Genomic DNA, 17,433 nt, shown 5'->3' with positions numbered 1-17,433 from the left:
ACCACAATTATAACTAAACATTTAATTGTAGAATTAATCATTTAATATCTGCCCCTCTCTCTCTCTCAAATGGCATTCTTGACTTTTCCCCTGCATTCTTAGTGCCTAACAGTACCTGGCATAAAGCAGATGCTCAATATCTATTTGTTGAATGTCTAAGCATAAGACATGATTAGCTACTTATAAAAGGAGAGGATGCATGGCTGTTATAACTATCAAGAGTCCTGAACAAGGATAGCCTTAGGAATAAAAACATTCAAGGAGGGATGTGTGAACCACAGTTTGGGGGCTTATCACTTTGTAACTCTTAGAGCAGGCATGCATCTAAGGTAGGCAGCGGAGTTCCCATCTTCTCTCCCTGACCCCACTCCTTGGGTCAGAGTAGAGGAAACATGTGACTACAAGGAAGACTAGACGCCCTGATCTCCAGTGTATGGGGTGGTCTACACAGAACAGAATGCCACGATCTAGAACAAGGCCAAGCAGAGGCTGGGAGGTAAACACACATATGTCCAATACTCTTGAAAGAAGGAACTTGAAAAGGCTTGAAAGGGAAAAACTAGGCATGGCTAGAAGACTTATTTTTATCGTTCCTCCCTCAGAATCAGTCTTTGTCAAAAGGAAAGAATTTTCCTGAAGAGGAGAAGCTGAACTACTTGGCAATTGGATTATTCTTTTTCCAATGAGTTCAAGGTAAGGTAGAACCTCACTCATTAAGTATAATTGAAAGGAAGATCAATCTAAGTTCAACTAAGGCTAATTTTTAGAATACTTCTAAAGACATTTAGAATTTTTAGAATACTTCTAAAGAAATCTGACATATAAAAGCTCAAATATTTTCCTTTAGAAAATTTATTCTCTTGGGTGTTCTAAACATACTCTGTGTAACTGTCTTTGGCTTTTAACTTACAGATTTCCCAAAAGAAAAGGCCTCCAAAGTAAAGAGTGTTATCAATCTAGTTTCCAATTACCTAAATTACCTTACATAAAGCAAAACTTAAGTAAGCATAGCAGGATTATTTGGCTATGGTTTTCACCACATCTTTTCTAACTAGCAGTCATCATCATCTTACTCCATACAATATTTGATGTTTATTACAAGGATGATCTCCAACATGCAAGTGAGATATTAGAGAACAGGCTTTTCATAATCTAGGATTGCAAGGTGCAATTTCTTCTTCTAGCCCCATTTTGTTTTACTACTGGTTGGATGGATCACAGAGACCAACACTTCCCTCACCCCATTCCTTTTGCACATGTGATTCTGCTTACGAGATAACAAAACACCTTCCCCCTTTATCAATCACATCATAGTTATTTCTCCAGAGGCTCTCACTTCTGGGCCAGTGTTCCTACTTCACCTCCATAAAGCACTGGACACAGGTGTAAATTAAGCACACATACATAAATTGTAGAATTCCTAGTAACTGCTATAGGTAACCAATGGGTTAAATAAATCTTAATATGGGTTAAATAAATCTTAATATGGGTTAAATAAATCTTAAAATATCAACTCGCCACCCCTTGGATCTAGGCTGGGAATCAGGAGCTGAACTTTGAGAAGATGGGAGAACAATGGGCAAAGGAGGTAGTTTCAGTAGTGCTTGGCGATGCGTAAGCAATGGGTTAGTGTGAGCTGGAGTGTAGAGGACAGGCCTCCTCTCAGCGCTGTGGTAGGGGGAGCGGGGTGAGGGGAGAGAGAAGTTGTGAAATACTCAGTCTCCTCTTCCTGTTTCATCTAGCTAAGATGGAAATTTAGAAACCCCCTTCTCTAGGGTAGCCATAGGTATTTAGAAATATATTAGACAAAATATTCATTTCTCTCTTATCCTGAAGAAAGAGTCCCTCTGAAAACAAGTCTCCAAAAAAGATTCCCTCTGCAAACTGCACACTGTTCTAAAACCTTATTCTCCTTAATTTTTGCCTAACTTTCTAAACATGGGCCATAAATAATAATAATAAAAACCAACACAATAATGTTGGTTTTTCTCTAGCTTATTTATAAGTGATGTTCTTAGAGAATAGTTCGTTTAAATTTCAAGGTCACCTGCTCGTTAACTGTTGAATAAATATAATCCAGGTAAAGAATGAATTATATCTAAAGCTCCATCAATTGATCAAATCCTGAATGAATGAAATTTTAACCTCCCAGAGATAAAGTTTCATTGACTTTAAGCTCCACAAAGTTGTGGCATGCCTTAGGTAAACAGTCTGAATTTTTTTGATTGTGCTAATAGTTACAAAAATAAAATTGCCTACTTGGTTAGTAAACCTATTTTATAAGCCACAGTGACTCTTAGCCAAATTCTAATTAAGCAAATCAGTTAACTGGCTCTCCTCTGTATGTGACCTGGTACGGCATTCTTAGTCACAAAAACAGAGGTGGCATGTATAGGAATCCTGTTATTAATTTGGTATGTACTTCAAGATTACAACATGGCTGCCATTTACTCATGTCAAAATGATAATTATTCTGAACCATTAATTACAGCTCATCAAACTACACCGTCCACAATTGTGAAGGGTCTTGGAATGTTTAAAGTAAACTCAATTTATGGTTTTTATCTCACTGTACCTCATTTTCCTCATCCGTGAAATAAAGCTAATCATAGTACCTACTTCATAGTATTAAAAGGATTAAGAGTTAAAATATGTAAGGCACTGAGACAGTGCCTGGCACAGAGTGGGTACTATGTAATGCTTGCAGTTCCTAGGAAAATGTCCGGTCCCCTCAAAGACCGAAGATTCCACTGGATCCAGATATCAGTCCCACTTGCTTTCACAGATCACAGCCGGTAATAGGTGTATTTCAGAATCACAGGCTTCTCTGGATTCAACTTCAGCACGTTTTTCTTTTCCAGGTATAAACTTACATAGTTTTCCTTCAAGGACTATACTACTGATTGAGGCAGCGAAGTCTATAAAGCAGTAAGTCCTCACTTTTTGGCATCTGGGAACACTTCGATAATCTGATGAAACTCCAGTCTCTTTCCCAGAAAAAAATGCACATGTAAAAATTTATATTCCATTTCAGCAGTTTCATAACCTCCCTCCAAGGTCATTCATGGACCCTAGATTAAGAATCAGTGTTTGTACCCCAGATTAAGAATCAGTGTTTGTAGTATAACTATTATGGAAAACAGTATGAGGGTTCCTCAAAAAATAAAATAGAGCTACCATGTGATTCAGTAAGCCCACTTCTGGGTGGGCTTACTGAATATAGTTTACTATATATATAGTAAGCTATACTATACTATATATACTATACTATACTATATATACTATACTACATATACTATATAGTATATATAGTAAACTATACTATATATACTATACTATAGTAAGTATATATATATATCTAGCAACATACTATATATAGTAAGTATACTATACTATAGATATGTAAGTAAACTATACTTAATACTTAATTTCTGCAAACCCAAGGACTGAAATATATGTATATACTATATATAGTATATATTACATGTAGTATATGTATACTATATATAGTATATATTACATGTAGTGTATATATATACTATATATAGTATATATTACATGTAGTATATATACTATAGTATATATTACATGTAGTATATATATACTATATATAGTATATATTACATGTAGTATATATATACTATATATATAGAGAGAGAATAGTTTTCCTTCAACAACTATACTATTAATTGTTTTTGAGACAGGGTCTCACTGTTGCCCAGACCGGAGTGCAGTGGCACGATCTTGGCTCACTGAAGCCTCGACTTCCCCATCTCAAGCTATCCTCCCACCTCAGCCTCTCGAGTAGCTGGGACCACAGATGCATGCCACCAGGCTCAGCTAATTTTTGTTTTTATTTTTGTAGAGACAGGGTCTCACTATGTTGCCCAGGCTGGTCTCAAACTCCTGGGCTCAAGGGATCCTCCTGCCTTGGCCTCCCAAAGTGCTGGGATTACAGGCATGAACAACCATGCCCGGCTTTGTAAGGGAAATATTAATTACTATTAGTGAGCTAAGTACTTCCAATAAAAAGTTTTGCTGATGATGAAGGAGATGAAGAAGGAGAATAAAGAGGAAAACAACCAGAGGAGGAGAAGGAGTCATTCAAAATGGATAAAGGTAAGCAAACTGAAGGGATACTTTTACTTCTAAGTGAGCCACAAGTATGCAATAGTGTTTTGCTACTGTGGAATACTGTGTAGCTATTATTAGCAACTCTGGAGGCAGTTTGAGCAACTGATTATATCTAAGGCCTGCTTTTAAACCTTAAACAGGTAAAATATTGTTATGGAGTTCTCCACACCTGTTCAATGATTCAGACATAAAAGAAATGCTAATTATGAGAACTGAGCTGTGAATTCTGAGTGACCCTAGGGATAAAATGCTTATCTGGTGGTCTTATGTTGCTGGACATTTATTAGAGTTTTGAGATTACATTAACTGATTTTCACCTTAAGTGCTCTACCTCGAGAAGCATTAAAAGCTTCTGAAAAGGAATTATTTTAAAGAGGTAGAGACATAGGCCAGAAGATCTGTCTGCTGAATCAGGGGGCACTGTGAGGAGAAGAACCCAAGTAGGGTGTGAGGGGTTTGCCACAGCCAAAAGCTGCCACTTTGACCAGGACTCATGAGGACCCTACTCATTCCTCTGTTCAACAGTGGCCAATGCCTGAGACCAAAGAGGATGGATGATGATACTTAGAACAAAGATCATAGAATAAGGTCAAGGTCCCACTTACATTTCTGCCCTTTCATGGTCTCAGCTTGCATCCCTGCCTCTGAGCCAATTATTTTTTCAGGAATTACAAGCTCTGACATGGTTTTGCCCCTGCCTACCTCTCGCCTCTGGTCCTCTATCACTCTCCCTTGCCTTACTCAACCCTCGTCCCCAAGGTCATCTCTCTGTTCCTGGACCATCCCCAGCTCATGACTGGCTCAGAGACTGTGTGTTTATGGTCCCTTCTCCCAGGAACATTCCTTCTTCAGACATTTGCGTGGCTGATTCATTATTATTTTTAGATCTTAACTTGGTTAGCAACTTTCTGTCCCTTGCCTTGTCATTTTCTTCTATATCATCCTATTTATTTTATTTATAGCACTTATCCCTCTCTGAAAATAACCTGTTAATTTTTTTTCTTGACCATTGTCTATCTTCCTCATTAGAATGTGAGCTCCATAAGAGCAGAAACTTTCTACATTTTAGTAACTGCATAGCCCCCAGACCTATCATAGAAAAAGCACCAAATATACATTTGTTGGATAAAAGAATGAAAGATCATCAGCATAGCTACCATTTATTGAGCATTTACTCTGTGCCAGGCACAAGGCTGTAGGTTTTTCAATTAACTCGCACAACAGCTCTCCAAGATAGGTATTGATCATCCCCACGGTACAGATTAGGTTTCGCAGAGAGGTTATGCAACTTTCCCAATGTCACAGCTAGCAAGGAACCAAGACTTGATTTGAACCCAGATGTATCTGACTCTGACACTCATTCTCTAAGTCAAAATCAGCACTTTTTAAAAAATCAATGGCCAGATAGTAAATATTTTAGGCTTTGTGGGCTATATGGTCCTGTCCACAACTACTCAGTCCTTTTGTAGCATGAAAGCAGCCTTAGACAGTATATAAGAAAACTGATGTGACTGTGTGCCAATAAAACTTTATTCATCAAACAGATTTGATGAATAAGCAGCATTTGGCCCAGGAGCCATAGTTACCAATCTTTCCATTAAGTCATTGTTCTATATATGCTATTCTAGAAAGGGGTTTAAAAATGAGGGGGTGAGGAAAAGAATAACATTCAAATGTGTACTATGTTCATGGTGAGCCCTCTTTTAATAAGTAAGACAGCAGGTAGATGACTGTTACGTTTAAAAAGGCAAAATAGGAAATAGAGTTCTAATAGGAATTATGACTCCACTGATTCAACCTTTTGACTGAATTATAACCATCACTTAAGACTACAGTAGAGTTTAATTCAAATAATTTATGACATTTTAAGCAAGGTTCCATTCACATTGTAGTCATGCATAATTTTACATGCTGACACCATAAAAAACCTACATAAATTTTCATCTCAAGCATGTCTAAAATAGTACCAAGCCACTCTGTTAAAAATTCTTCTTCTTTCAACCATGGACCCTGAACACCTCAGTCTTTCCTTCTCAAGCAAACTTATGAGTCACTGGCCAAGGGTAAAAGGCAAGATATGAGGTCTGAGCCAGCCCAGAGAAATCTAAAATCTCATTTGGAAAGGTGAATATTATTTGTGCTCAGCTGTTTAGTAATTCAGAGTGGTTCTTAAGACCGAATATCAGCACTGAAGCAAAATATCAACTCGCCATCCCTTGGGTCTAGGTTGGGAGTCAGGAGCTGAACTTTGAGAAGGTGGGAGAACAATGGGCAAAGGAGGTAGTTTCAGTAGTGCTTGGCGATGCATAAGCAATGGGTTAGTGTGAGCTGGTGTGTAGAGGACAGGCCTCCTCTCAGCGCTGTGGTAGGGGGAGCGGGGTAGGGGGAGAGAGAAGCTGTGAAACACTCAGTCTCCTCTTCCTGTTTCATCTAGCTAAGACGGAAGTTTAGAAACCCCCTGCTCTGGGGTACCCCTGGGTATTTAGGAACATATTAGACAAAATATTCATTTCTCTCTTATCCTGAAGAAAGAGTCCCTCTGAAAACAAGCCTCCAAAAAAGATTCCCTCTGCAAACTGCACACTGTTCTAAAACCTTACTCCCTTAATTCTTGTGTAATTTTCTAAACATGAGCCATAAAGGTTTGAGCAGGAAAGCAGCCCCAGCGTGGGAGAACCAGCATCTGAAGGGGAATCTGGAGAGGGGGAATCTGTCCCAGCTCTGCCAACAGCCAGCACCGAGGTCCTAGTTGCTAAGGCTTTCCCACTGTGGCCCTTTCTAAGCCTGTTTTCTTGTCGGTAACAGAATGAGTCAACCTCATATTTTTCATCCACCCAAACTTATGCTTTTTGTTGTCTGTTTAACATGTTACATTCATTAGTGTTGAGTTACCATTTAAGATGATACATATTATTAACAATAATGGATTTCTGGTGAGCACTTAGTATTTACCAGAACTGTGCCACGCGCTCTCCATACACTCTGTTATTTAATTCTCATAACTATCCAACTTGAGAAAGACCCTTATGATTACAGACTTCTCAGAGATGATTCTGTGGTTCAGGAAAAAGAACTAAGTTTCCCAAGGTCACACAGGGAGTAGGTGGCAAAGCTGGGATTTGAGGCAGAGTCTGTTTTTTAAAGAACTACACAGTCGTTATGTTCCTTGGAGCCCCTAGTCAGTTTCTCACTGAGAGGAGGGTGCAGCTTCAAACTCCCTCACCCCGAAATCCTTCTCACTGTGACATGAGGACTCTCACTATGCCAGGCTACCAAACACCAAGGTCTTTTCCGTGGAGGAGATGGCACAGCAGCTGCTGTCAATATCCAAAGCATGGTCTTGAGACACTGAGAACCCATGCCTAATCAGTGCCTCCAGGAGGAGCATGCAGGTAATGCATGTGGGTAGAAGGTCCCTTGTCCTCAATTCCTATTGCCATTGTCCTGCTCAAGCACACAGGTAGAACAAGGCTGTCTACAAATCTCCGGTTATTAGAGAATTTTTTTTTTTTTTTTTTGATAGGAAGAGACAACCCTTTCAAGGATGGCCCAAGTTCAACAATCTGGTGACACAAGAGATCTGGGGGCTCTTGTTGAAATAGACAGTTGGGGATTTTAAGATGATATATCAGCACTGGCTTGAGAAGGAAGAGGGTTGGGGTGGGTAGGGGAAGAAGAGTAGGTTGTAAAGATAGAACAATACTGGCAAAAGTAATGATTTTCACAGATCTGAATCCCTCGGTGGTTGGGGAAAGTTTAATTATTGCGTGTCTACTATGATCTGTTGCTTTCCTATACACTGGGCATTAGATCCTGACAACAGTGTGAAAATATGATGTTTTACAGATGAGGAGATGGAGCTCACATGGCTAGTAAGAATCAAAACAGGGATTCTATCTTCTTCCCTCTACCTCCATGCCTGTGCAAATAATTCAGATTATCCAGCTCTCATTCAGATTTTCATGAAGTAGATGCCCCTTTCTCAATAGAATATCTATTCAAGTTACAAAGTCTAATACAGTGCCTAGCACAGAGTAGAAGCTCAATAAAACAGGATGCATTAACAACTCTTAGTGTGGTTTCTCCAACTCAGGTAGAAATCATCTGCTCCAATAGTTCTCAACCAGAGATGATTTTGCTCCCCAGGGGATATTTGTAAATGTCTGGAGATATATTTAGTTGTCACAAATGAAGGGAGGGGTACCACTGGCATCCAGCAGTTAGAGACAGCACACTGCTAAACTTCCTATGATGCACGGGACAGTCCCCACAACAAAAATAATTATCTAATGTATAGCACCTATAGGGCCAAGGCTGAGCCATTCAGATCCAGCCTAACACATTCTACAGCTAAGGACACCCAAACCCAGAGACATAAAGAGACTTGCATAGGTCCACACAGCTGACAGAGCCTTGGTGAGAAACACTGCCTGAAATCTTCTACAATGTTCTTGCCCCTGCATAAGCAGCCAGTGCAGGTTCCAAAGGAACACAGTGTCCGCCTGCAGGCCCTGCTGCCCACCAGCTTCATGCTCCATCAACTTCCTTTTCTTAGGGAAGTAAACCAAACACAATGACCAAGTCAAAGGAATTTATTTTAATAACGAAATAGGCAAGTTAAAATATTAATAATTAAGTAGTCGTATTAGGTCATGGTAGAAACTGCCAGAAACATTCTCTCTAAAATGTGTATTGTTTGCATTATCATTGTCACCAACAACCATGTTTGGCCTCTTATGTGCCAGGAGATGTGTTGGGTCTCAAGGGAGCGACAGGCAGAGGGAGAAGGTGTCCACCAATATCACGCACAAGGTATATCCTTGACTTCAAGAAGCACTCAACACAAGCATGAGAGTCTCTTTTGCATTTGCTGTCACAGAAAGGAGGCAAGATTGCAAACATGGGTCAAACAAAACGCTCCTTGCAGCTAAATATCTAAGCACTGAGGTCCTAGCATGACCTGTTTATTTTAAACAATGTTTAACACAGGAACTTTCAACTATAGCCCAAGAACTTGGACTTTGCCACTTACATTCTTGGGATTTGGCTTGCCTGGTGGACGTTTTGTTGCATCTATCAAGCTTGTGAGAGACTTCCAGTGCCCTGGACATATCTCAAGTGTCAGAATAACCACATGCATCAGGGGACTTCATTTAATCACAGCAAAGCCAATGATCCCAAGATCCCCTAACAGAAGCAGGCAGATGGAGAACCCCCAAGATTCAGCTACCATAAACCAAGGTACTGGCATCTTTTGCAGCAGTCTCTAAGCTGCATCTAAGTGGAAGCTGGTGACCTGAATTAACACCACTCTGAAGATCAACTTTTATCTTGAAATATCAATGAAAAATTAAACATCCTGATAACACTGAGTACTAATGGCTTTTATTTCCATTGCAACTGCTTTCTGAGACGGATAGTTTCCCCTTTAGATTTTCATGACTTTGGCCCAGAAAGTGGATACTTGAGGCATTAAACATACAGGAGCCTGGGACGCCAAGAAAACAGTAGTTTCTATTTAAGGATTTGGCTGCAATAGCCAGCTAAGTGTCTTGGGGAAGTGAATGGAATTTGAATAGATCAACTCTGCTACTCTGCTACAGGCTGGGAAATCAGAAACTAAGAAGGATATCCCAAGGGCTCCTGCATGGGTTTAGGCATGAATGTTAGCCTCAGTGACAAGCAGCTTTTTGAACAATGCTTCCTGGACTCTGAGCTATTACAGTGCAGTAAACCAAGGGATACTAACTTTTTTATTCTGCCCAGTCATAACGTTAAAATTAAATTAAACATAAATTGCCAATCAACAAACCCCATCATTTGATAAAAGAAATAATGCTTTAAAATTCCAACAAGCAGGAAGGAGAGACTCTCAAAACGAAGGGAAGTTCCTCAAATTGACTACATTCACCCTAGACTGGAAAAAATATCATAAGCCAACAGCTATCTGCTGTCTGTAATGTGGGTGCCATGAATGCTAAACAACCACTGGCACTGGCTGGAGAAAAATCAGATTTGAGACCCAGCTAGAATGGAGACGGTGTTCAGGGCAGGGACAGGGATTGGGGACAGGGAGAGTTGGGAAGAAACACATTGCACTGTGAATATACCGCACTGCTCTATGGTCCGGTCACATTTTCCACTCTGTAATGCTGCACTAAATTGCCTGTTTAATTACCAGTCTCTTCCACTGGGCTGTGAGTTCCTTGAGAGCAGTGACTACGCCTTGTTGCCCTGATTCATGGAGCTAATCAGACATGGGTCAGGAATGATGGTGTAGTCATGCACTGAAGGAGCGATGGTGAAGCCCCAGGGACACACGGTGCTGCTTCACAGATCCATAAAATTGGAGGATTAGAGAGCACATTTTCTAGTATCTAATAGTTCATGTTGTTCTGTCTGGGTAGTGGAAAGGGCTCCAGCCCGCCTTACCCAGCAGGCTCACCCTGAGCATCAACCCACAGGATAATTAAAATGCGCCCCAAGGGGAGCCTGATGGGAGTCAGAATTGCTGTTGCCTCAGCCTGGGGGGACCACTGAGCAAAAGTTCAGCTCCTGTCCCATGGTGCCTGCAGATGTCCAAGTGGAAGCAGAGCTGATGGTGGGGAGAAGCCAGCCTCCTGCCTGCGGCTGCTTCATAGTCCCCCTGGTTTTCCCATAGCCAAGTCCTAGCAGAGCTCTCATTCCCAAGGTTTTCAATTTTCCCAGGCCCCTGTTCCTCATAGTCACTTTTTGGAATTGACTCAAAAAAGGAATGACGCTGTTACTAGCAGCCTTCAGAGTTCATTTCTACGGCAACCACCCCTTTCCTGCAGAATGTCCAGCCCAGAGAGAAATGAATGTCGCTTTCTTTCAAGACTCATTTTGGGTGTTTTTATGGCCAATCTGATTTCTGGCAGGATGCTAAAGCCCATAACACAGCCACACTTCCCGCCAGCCCCACAGGGCATGGGTAGAGTTTGCACGCAGAGCTCACTAAGCAAGTGCACCCAGGCAAGGAGGACAGAGTGGGGAAAGGGCTCCTGCCTGCCTGTGCCTGGAGAGCCCAGGAGCCGTGATGCAATGTTTTAATTAGCACTCGCTCAGTCTGACATCCAGGGTGCCCGTTTTACATCTGACATGCTGTGGCCATTGGAGAACCCAGCACCACATGGTGGGAATAGCAACGCTGAAGTTCTGGGAACTGAAGGATGAGAGTGAACTTTTCATTGCACATACACTGTCATTTTCCTCTTACAAGCTGTTGGGGGTAACTGCCCTGGGGTACAACTTCCTATTCAACCTCTCTTTGGAAATGTTCTTGATCTAGCATAGCATCTCTGTCCCTTTCTTAATATTCAACTCTCTAGCACTCGACCATCAAACAGGGAGTTTTCAAATCCTGAATTCATATGGAGAAAAGTTGTGTGCCCTGAAGTCTCATGCCTACCACAGTTTCCTCACCATTATTACTCTCTTCAGGCATCGTCGGCTAAAATGCCAGTGCCCCTGGAGGTCCCACGAGGTCCCATGACCAGCTAGCAATGGGGGTATTGGATAACAGACAGCTGCAGGCAAGAGTGAGACCCCAGGTAGGGAAGAAGAGATGGAGAAAGAACGCATATGCTTCTGGAGGTCAAGGGGACAGCCCCCCTGCACCCCACCCAGGAAAGGTGGGAGAGAATTGAAGATGCTGACATCCCCATTCTTTCAGGGCCCTGAGGCTAAGCATTTCCTTTCATCACCCTCTGCAAACTTAGCCTCCCCACCACCTCCAGAGTTTCTGCTCTGTCTGGAAAAAATGCTAACCAGCCATTTGCAAGAGATGTCACTAATAAGAGCTCACAATAGACACTGTGTGCTGTGCAGAGGGAACATGGTGCGCCTGGGGGAGGTCAAGTGGAAAGTGTTGGGAGCATTCATGGGCAGCCAAGGAACAGACCTAGGCTTATTCTCAAATCTTCAGCTCCCTGCTGCCCTCGCAGCCTGCCTGTTCTCAGAATTTCACCATCCAAAGAATCCCACCCCAGGTGCGTTAATTGTCCAGACTGGACGTGCAGGTGCTTGGAGAGGAAGGACACAGAGAACTGGGTCTACAGGAATGCCATAGTTCCTGGAAAGGGGCTTAGAGAGTTCTTCTGATAGGAGTGACCCCAGGGGAGTGAATACTGGGCTCCAGCTGGGGGAAGTAGTGGGGAGGTGCTGAGAGAAAGGGGATTCTAGAAGACAGAACTGGCCACCTCTTCCTCCTGCCGTCCTTGAGTTTGGGCCTAGCTTCTCTCCACCAGCAGAAGCACCTGGGGAAGAAGAGCCCAGGATAGGGAGTCAGAGACCCTCGTTTCACATGGATCTAACCTGCCATCAAATTATAAAATGCCAGAGGTGGGCAACTCAGTCTTAGGAATCATTCAGTCCAACTCCCTCATTTTATTCTCACAGACTCTGAGCCCCAGAGAGGTGCAGGTCTATGGCCAGGGCGGCAAGTATTGAGAACTTCCTGCATTCTGGTCAAGGCAGGGTATTAAGGGTTCAAATCCTGTTGGTTCATCAATGGGTCTTTTCTTGACTAGCTCCCACGCCATCTAACTCGGTCCTCTGTTCTTTTTCTCATCACATATGGGACTGAGCTATTTGTGTGTGTGATTTTTTAAATGTCGGTCATCCCCATTCAACTGTAAGTTCCACAAGGGCAGGCAGCTTTCTCAGCTTCATTCTCCACTCTACCCGCTGTGTGCCTCACACACAGTAAGCACACAACCGATACTTACTGAACACAGAATCTGTACTCTCAAAGTAACCTCTTGAGAAAGTATTACACCCATTTTACAAAGGAGGAAACTAGAGCTTGTACAATTTAAATAACAAGTGAAAAACGCGAGATTCGGCTCTGGATTCTAATGACCCTTTTCCTTAGGCTGTCTGCTTTTCTAACAAAAGATAACAGATGTATGAGGGTTTCTCAAGCTGGGGACCTTGGTTTAGACTTCTTCAAACATGATGTTCTAGAACGAGATGCTCCAAGACCATTCCCTGAGAGAAGAGAAGAGGAGGGGCCACTTGGAGACTGAGGGCTGCTCAAAGCAGGTGTCCCCAGGCAGGTGCCCCGTCTTGCCTAATCAGGCACAAATGTGGAGCCCACAAGCATCAGTGGTCAGAAAAGATGTTAGGTCAGGGGTACAGTCAAGGAAGAGGGGGCTGAGGACCACTAAGCAGGGAGAAAACCCAAACTCAGTAACTGGGGAGGCAGACAGACAGGAATATCTGTTTGACAGGAATATTATTAGGTTGGTGCGAAAGTTAGTTCTGGTTTTTGCTGTTACTTTTAATAACGGAAACCAGTCATCAGGATGCAGTGAGCCCAAAGCTTAGGGTCTTGAGAAAGTCCCTGGTTGATGGAAAGGGCAAAGGCTTGGAGGCTAGACCAGCCTGCCATTGAGTCCCAGCTCTAGCACTTACCAGCTTGGGCATATTCCTTATGTTCTCTTAGCCTTGGTTCGTTCGTCTGAAACACAGGGTGGTGGTAACCCCTCTGCCTCACAAGGAGGAAATATGAGATCAGCCAGGGCAAAGCACTCAGCCTGGTGCCTGAGATACAGTCAGCTTCCAGACAAGGCTAGCTTCATTAAGCGTTTACTTCAAGGCTGGAACAAACTCCAAATATGGAGCTCCTCTTCGTGTTGAGGCGAGAGCCTGTAAGTGCTTAACCCTGGCTCCCAAGGCAGGTGAGAGGGACGGGAAAGCTGATCTCGACAGAGAGAACAGAGCAGAGCTGAGAACTGAAACATCTCAGCTCAGGGTCTGTACTTGCTAATCACTGTATTCTCAAAGCCTTGCTCATAGCCTGGCACATGGCTGGTGCTCAGTAGGCCCGGCTGAATGAATGGGTCCAGCCGAGCATGTGAAACAGTTACAATGTTTTTACCATCAGCCTGCTATCATTCATTCGTTCCTCACTGGCTCATTCAGCCCTAGAGTGGCCATCGTGACATAGATGTAAAAAAAAAAAGGGCTCTGAAGTCTGCCATTTACTTAACTTACAGTTTGTTCATTCGTTAAATGGGTTGACACACACCTCAGTGACTTCAATGGCTCATTGTGGGGACTGAGTTAATAAGATAAAGCCCTTAGGAGAGTGCTGGGTATATGGAAGACACTCCACCAATGTTAGCCATTATCACAAGAAAGAGCCTACTGGGTGTCACAGATTCCTAGGCTCTGGGGTCCTGGCTGGGAGTCATAAAGGCATGAACCCTGCCTTCACAGCTATCAGTCTGGCGGGGGCAATGGATCAGGAAACAAGCAATCGTAAGACAATGTGGTTAGTGGTCCAGTAAGGGGAAGTTCAGGGGACCCTAACCTCATAGCAGAAGTGGATTTACTCAGAAAGAGTCCTGACTAATCTCCTGACTTGGTCAGACCCGGAGGCAGGGTAGGGTGAAGAATGCTTTAAGCAGACAGGATAACATGTGATAAGGTTCGACCACGGTGGGTCCAGAAAACAGAAAGCGTGTTCCTGTGGTGAGGCAGAGGTAGAGAAGGAGGAGAAAAGAGGCCCAAGAGGCACACAGGATCCAGACCATGCTGGTAATGGCAAAGGGAGAAAATGTTCCAAAAGAGCAGAGAAGAATCACATCCAAGAAGTATAACCCCTTGCATCGGGCTTGTCCTCCGCCTCTTGGCAGTTTCCATAAATGTATGAAGAAGAGCATGAGTCATTATGACAAACTTCTCGGCCCTCGTACTCTGGATAAGCTCAGGAAATCCCATGGGACCCCTGCAGAGAAGGCTCCCTGGGGACCACAGCAGTCAGCACAGGAAGCATCTCCACCGTCCTGCCGGGGGATCCACGGACTCATTCCACTGCGGCTAACAAAGCAGGGACTATCTGGATACCAACACTGGGAATCAAGACAATATAGACAGCCACAGAGAGTGGAGGGAGGAAATGCGGTTGGCATGGTTATTTTTTAACCTGAAACGCATACAGGGAAAAATCAGTGTTAAGAATACTGACATACTGTAAAAAACATTCTTTTCCACTCAGTACTAAAACAAAAGTATTGATTTCCTTGGTTTTGCATCGTATCTTCCCCTCTGCTGCCACCTCCAGCCAAATCTAACAGAGAGAATGAAGCCTGTCTTTTCTGCCGTCTTTGATCTTCATTCCAGACAATTAAATCCTGCTGGCCCCAAATGGAGCCCAGCTTTCCCCTACAATGAGAAAGTCCTTTGATACGAGACTGTCTGCCCGACCCAAGCTCAGAAAACACCCCCGAGTAGGGAATACAGTAGGGATGAGAATGAATATCACCCGTTAAACACAGATCTTAAAGGGGGAAACAAAGTTTCCTAAAAGAGGTGCTCAGCTCCTCCTCTTTCCTCTGTAGCCAACATCACGAGGATTGGTACCAGGATCTGTACTACTAAGCAGAGCCTTTGAAGGCCATGTGCCGTTTGCAAATCAGATTTAATGATGTTTCAAGCCAAAGCAATTACATTTTTCGTAAAGTGTCCAAAATCCTCTGAGGATTTGGGGGTTCTGAGCCAGGATGGAGGATTACACGGAGGCCAAAAGACTAGCAAAAACTCGGGAAGGATTTCATGAGGAGCAAATGCACACAGGTGTGAATGTTACATCACAAAAGCGCTTGCACCTCTTTTCAGCTGCAAACAACTATGCCCACGAGCCTCAGTTTTGCCTTAGCCATGGAATTCCATGATTCTGAGTTCTTGTCTTTGACTTTCTTCTTCCTACTGTGTCTGCCTCTCCTGCATTCCACGCTGCTTCCCTGGCTTCCTCGTCCTGCCCCCATGTCTCATGTCATGACATCCTAAGAAATTACTCCATGACCCCCAGGTTTTTAAATACCTGTATCCTTGACTTGGTGGTGTTTGAGGAATTATTTCCAATCAGTCGATTAGCAAAGGTGATGGAGACTCTGGAGAAGACAGTCCCAGGCTGTGGGTGAATGAGAAGCAAGGTCTACTTCCTCTGGGTGCCCCTCTGCACGGCCAGAGGCTGACGGACTTTGGGTGCTCCACAGTAACCTCAGAAAGAGTCCCCCCCGCAACAGCAAATTCTCCCAGAGCAGTTTTGAAACACCACAGGAGGAGGAAGGCTCTTTAATCAAATAATAACCAGTCAGAGATAAGGCCTGCTAGGCTGAGCTTGGCCAGCCAATCACAGGCGTCCTTCCGACTGCAAGGACAAACAGACCCAGGCTTCCGGAGTGCATTTCAGGGCTTGTTACAATTTAATGATGCAACAAATGGTGTCTTCTTCGCGTTGCCTGGTGGGGATTTTCTAACTGGGAAGTGAAGCTCCAAGCTCAATAACCTCATTCTCGGTGGAGGTGTCCGCAGCTTGAGTGTTCACGTGGGGCAGGCTCCTGGCCTGGCTGTTTCCAACTTGCATTTCTCACTGCTGAGGGGAAGGGAGGCTTGAGTGGGGCTGAGGGGGGCTGGGGTCCCCACAGGGTGAGTCTATTTGATGCCAAATGTGCAGCTCACTGACTGTAACCCTGAAACGGTCATGGAGAGATGACGGAGATGCTTTACGTGCATTTCCTGTTTGTCTTCAATCAGTCATGACTTTGGTCTTCTGTATTTCTTCATCCCCTTTCCAGCTGCTGCCACCCTCCCCTTTCAAAGCTATTATTGCTCTGTTTGGCTTATGAAGAGGTCTTGCAAAGAGAGTAGGTTCTGGGGACTAAGAAGGTGTAGGGGCCAATAAAGGCCCTTGGTAGCCCTGTCCATGTGACTTTGAACACTGTCAGTTGCTTCCTGTTTAATTGTTGCAAAGACTAAATGCATAAAAACTCTCTCTCCTTCCTGTGAGGCTCTTACAGGCCCCGTAGACCGGTAGGCAAACCCTCAAAGGGTCTTGATGTATTAGAGTTCAATATTTAAGCTCTTAAGCTTAAATATTGAACTTAAGGGGAACCCTCTTGTTAGGTAAATATGCATTCATGCAACAGTTATTTATTTTGCATCTACTCTGGTAGAGATGTGCTGACTGGGGGCACTGAGGTGAGTTAAACCTGGCGCAGTTCCCTGCCCTCCCAAAACAAGGTCAGCACAGGAGGTAGCAGTTTGTGAAAGAAGTCCTGAGTGCAGTGGAACCAATGGCAGGGACTGGTGAAGAGGGCTTGTCATGAACGGTATAGGCCTGTCCAAAGGAACTACAACAAAACCAGTAGTGGTGGACAGGAAACGGATCCAAGTCAGAGGGACAAGTACAGTCAAAATATTCTCCAAGGGGACCCCCTGCAGGGCTTCTACTAGGGAAAGAAGGAGAAAAAGCAAAGGTGTATATCTCGT

At 43.5% G+C, this 17,433-nt stretch overlaps 1 protein-coding gene across 1 annotated transcript in view; it reads right to left on the bottom strand.

Annotated features, from left to right (window-relative positions):
- LOC105466801 (glycerol-3-phosphate acyltransferase, mitochondrial) overlaps positions 1–16,221 on the bottom strand; it is a 63,296-nt gene extending 47,075 nt beyond the window's left edge. The window contains exon 1 of the mRNA XM_011715887.2: positions 15,983–16,221. The gene's annotated coding sequence lies outside the window, so the exon portion shown is untranslated. The remainder of the gene's footprint in view (positions 1–15,982) is intronic.
- Positions 16,222–17,433: the final 1,212 nt, after the last annotated feature.

The sequence above is a fragment of the Macaca nemestrina genome, chromosome 9, assembly GCF_043159975.1.
Source record: "Macaca nemestrina isolate mMacNem1 chromosome 9, mMacNem.hap1, whole genome shotgun sequence".
NCBI classification, from domain to species: Eukaryota; Metazoa; Chordata; class Mammalia; order Primates; family Cercopithecidae; genus Macaca; species Macaca nemestrina.
The sequence above is the reverse complement of the archived record's forward strand: the minus strand, read 5'-3'. Positions and strand labels throughout refer to the sequence as shown.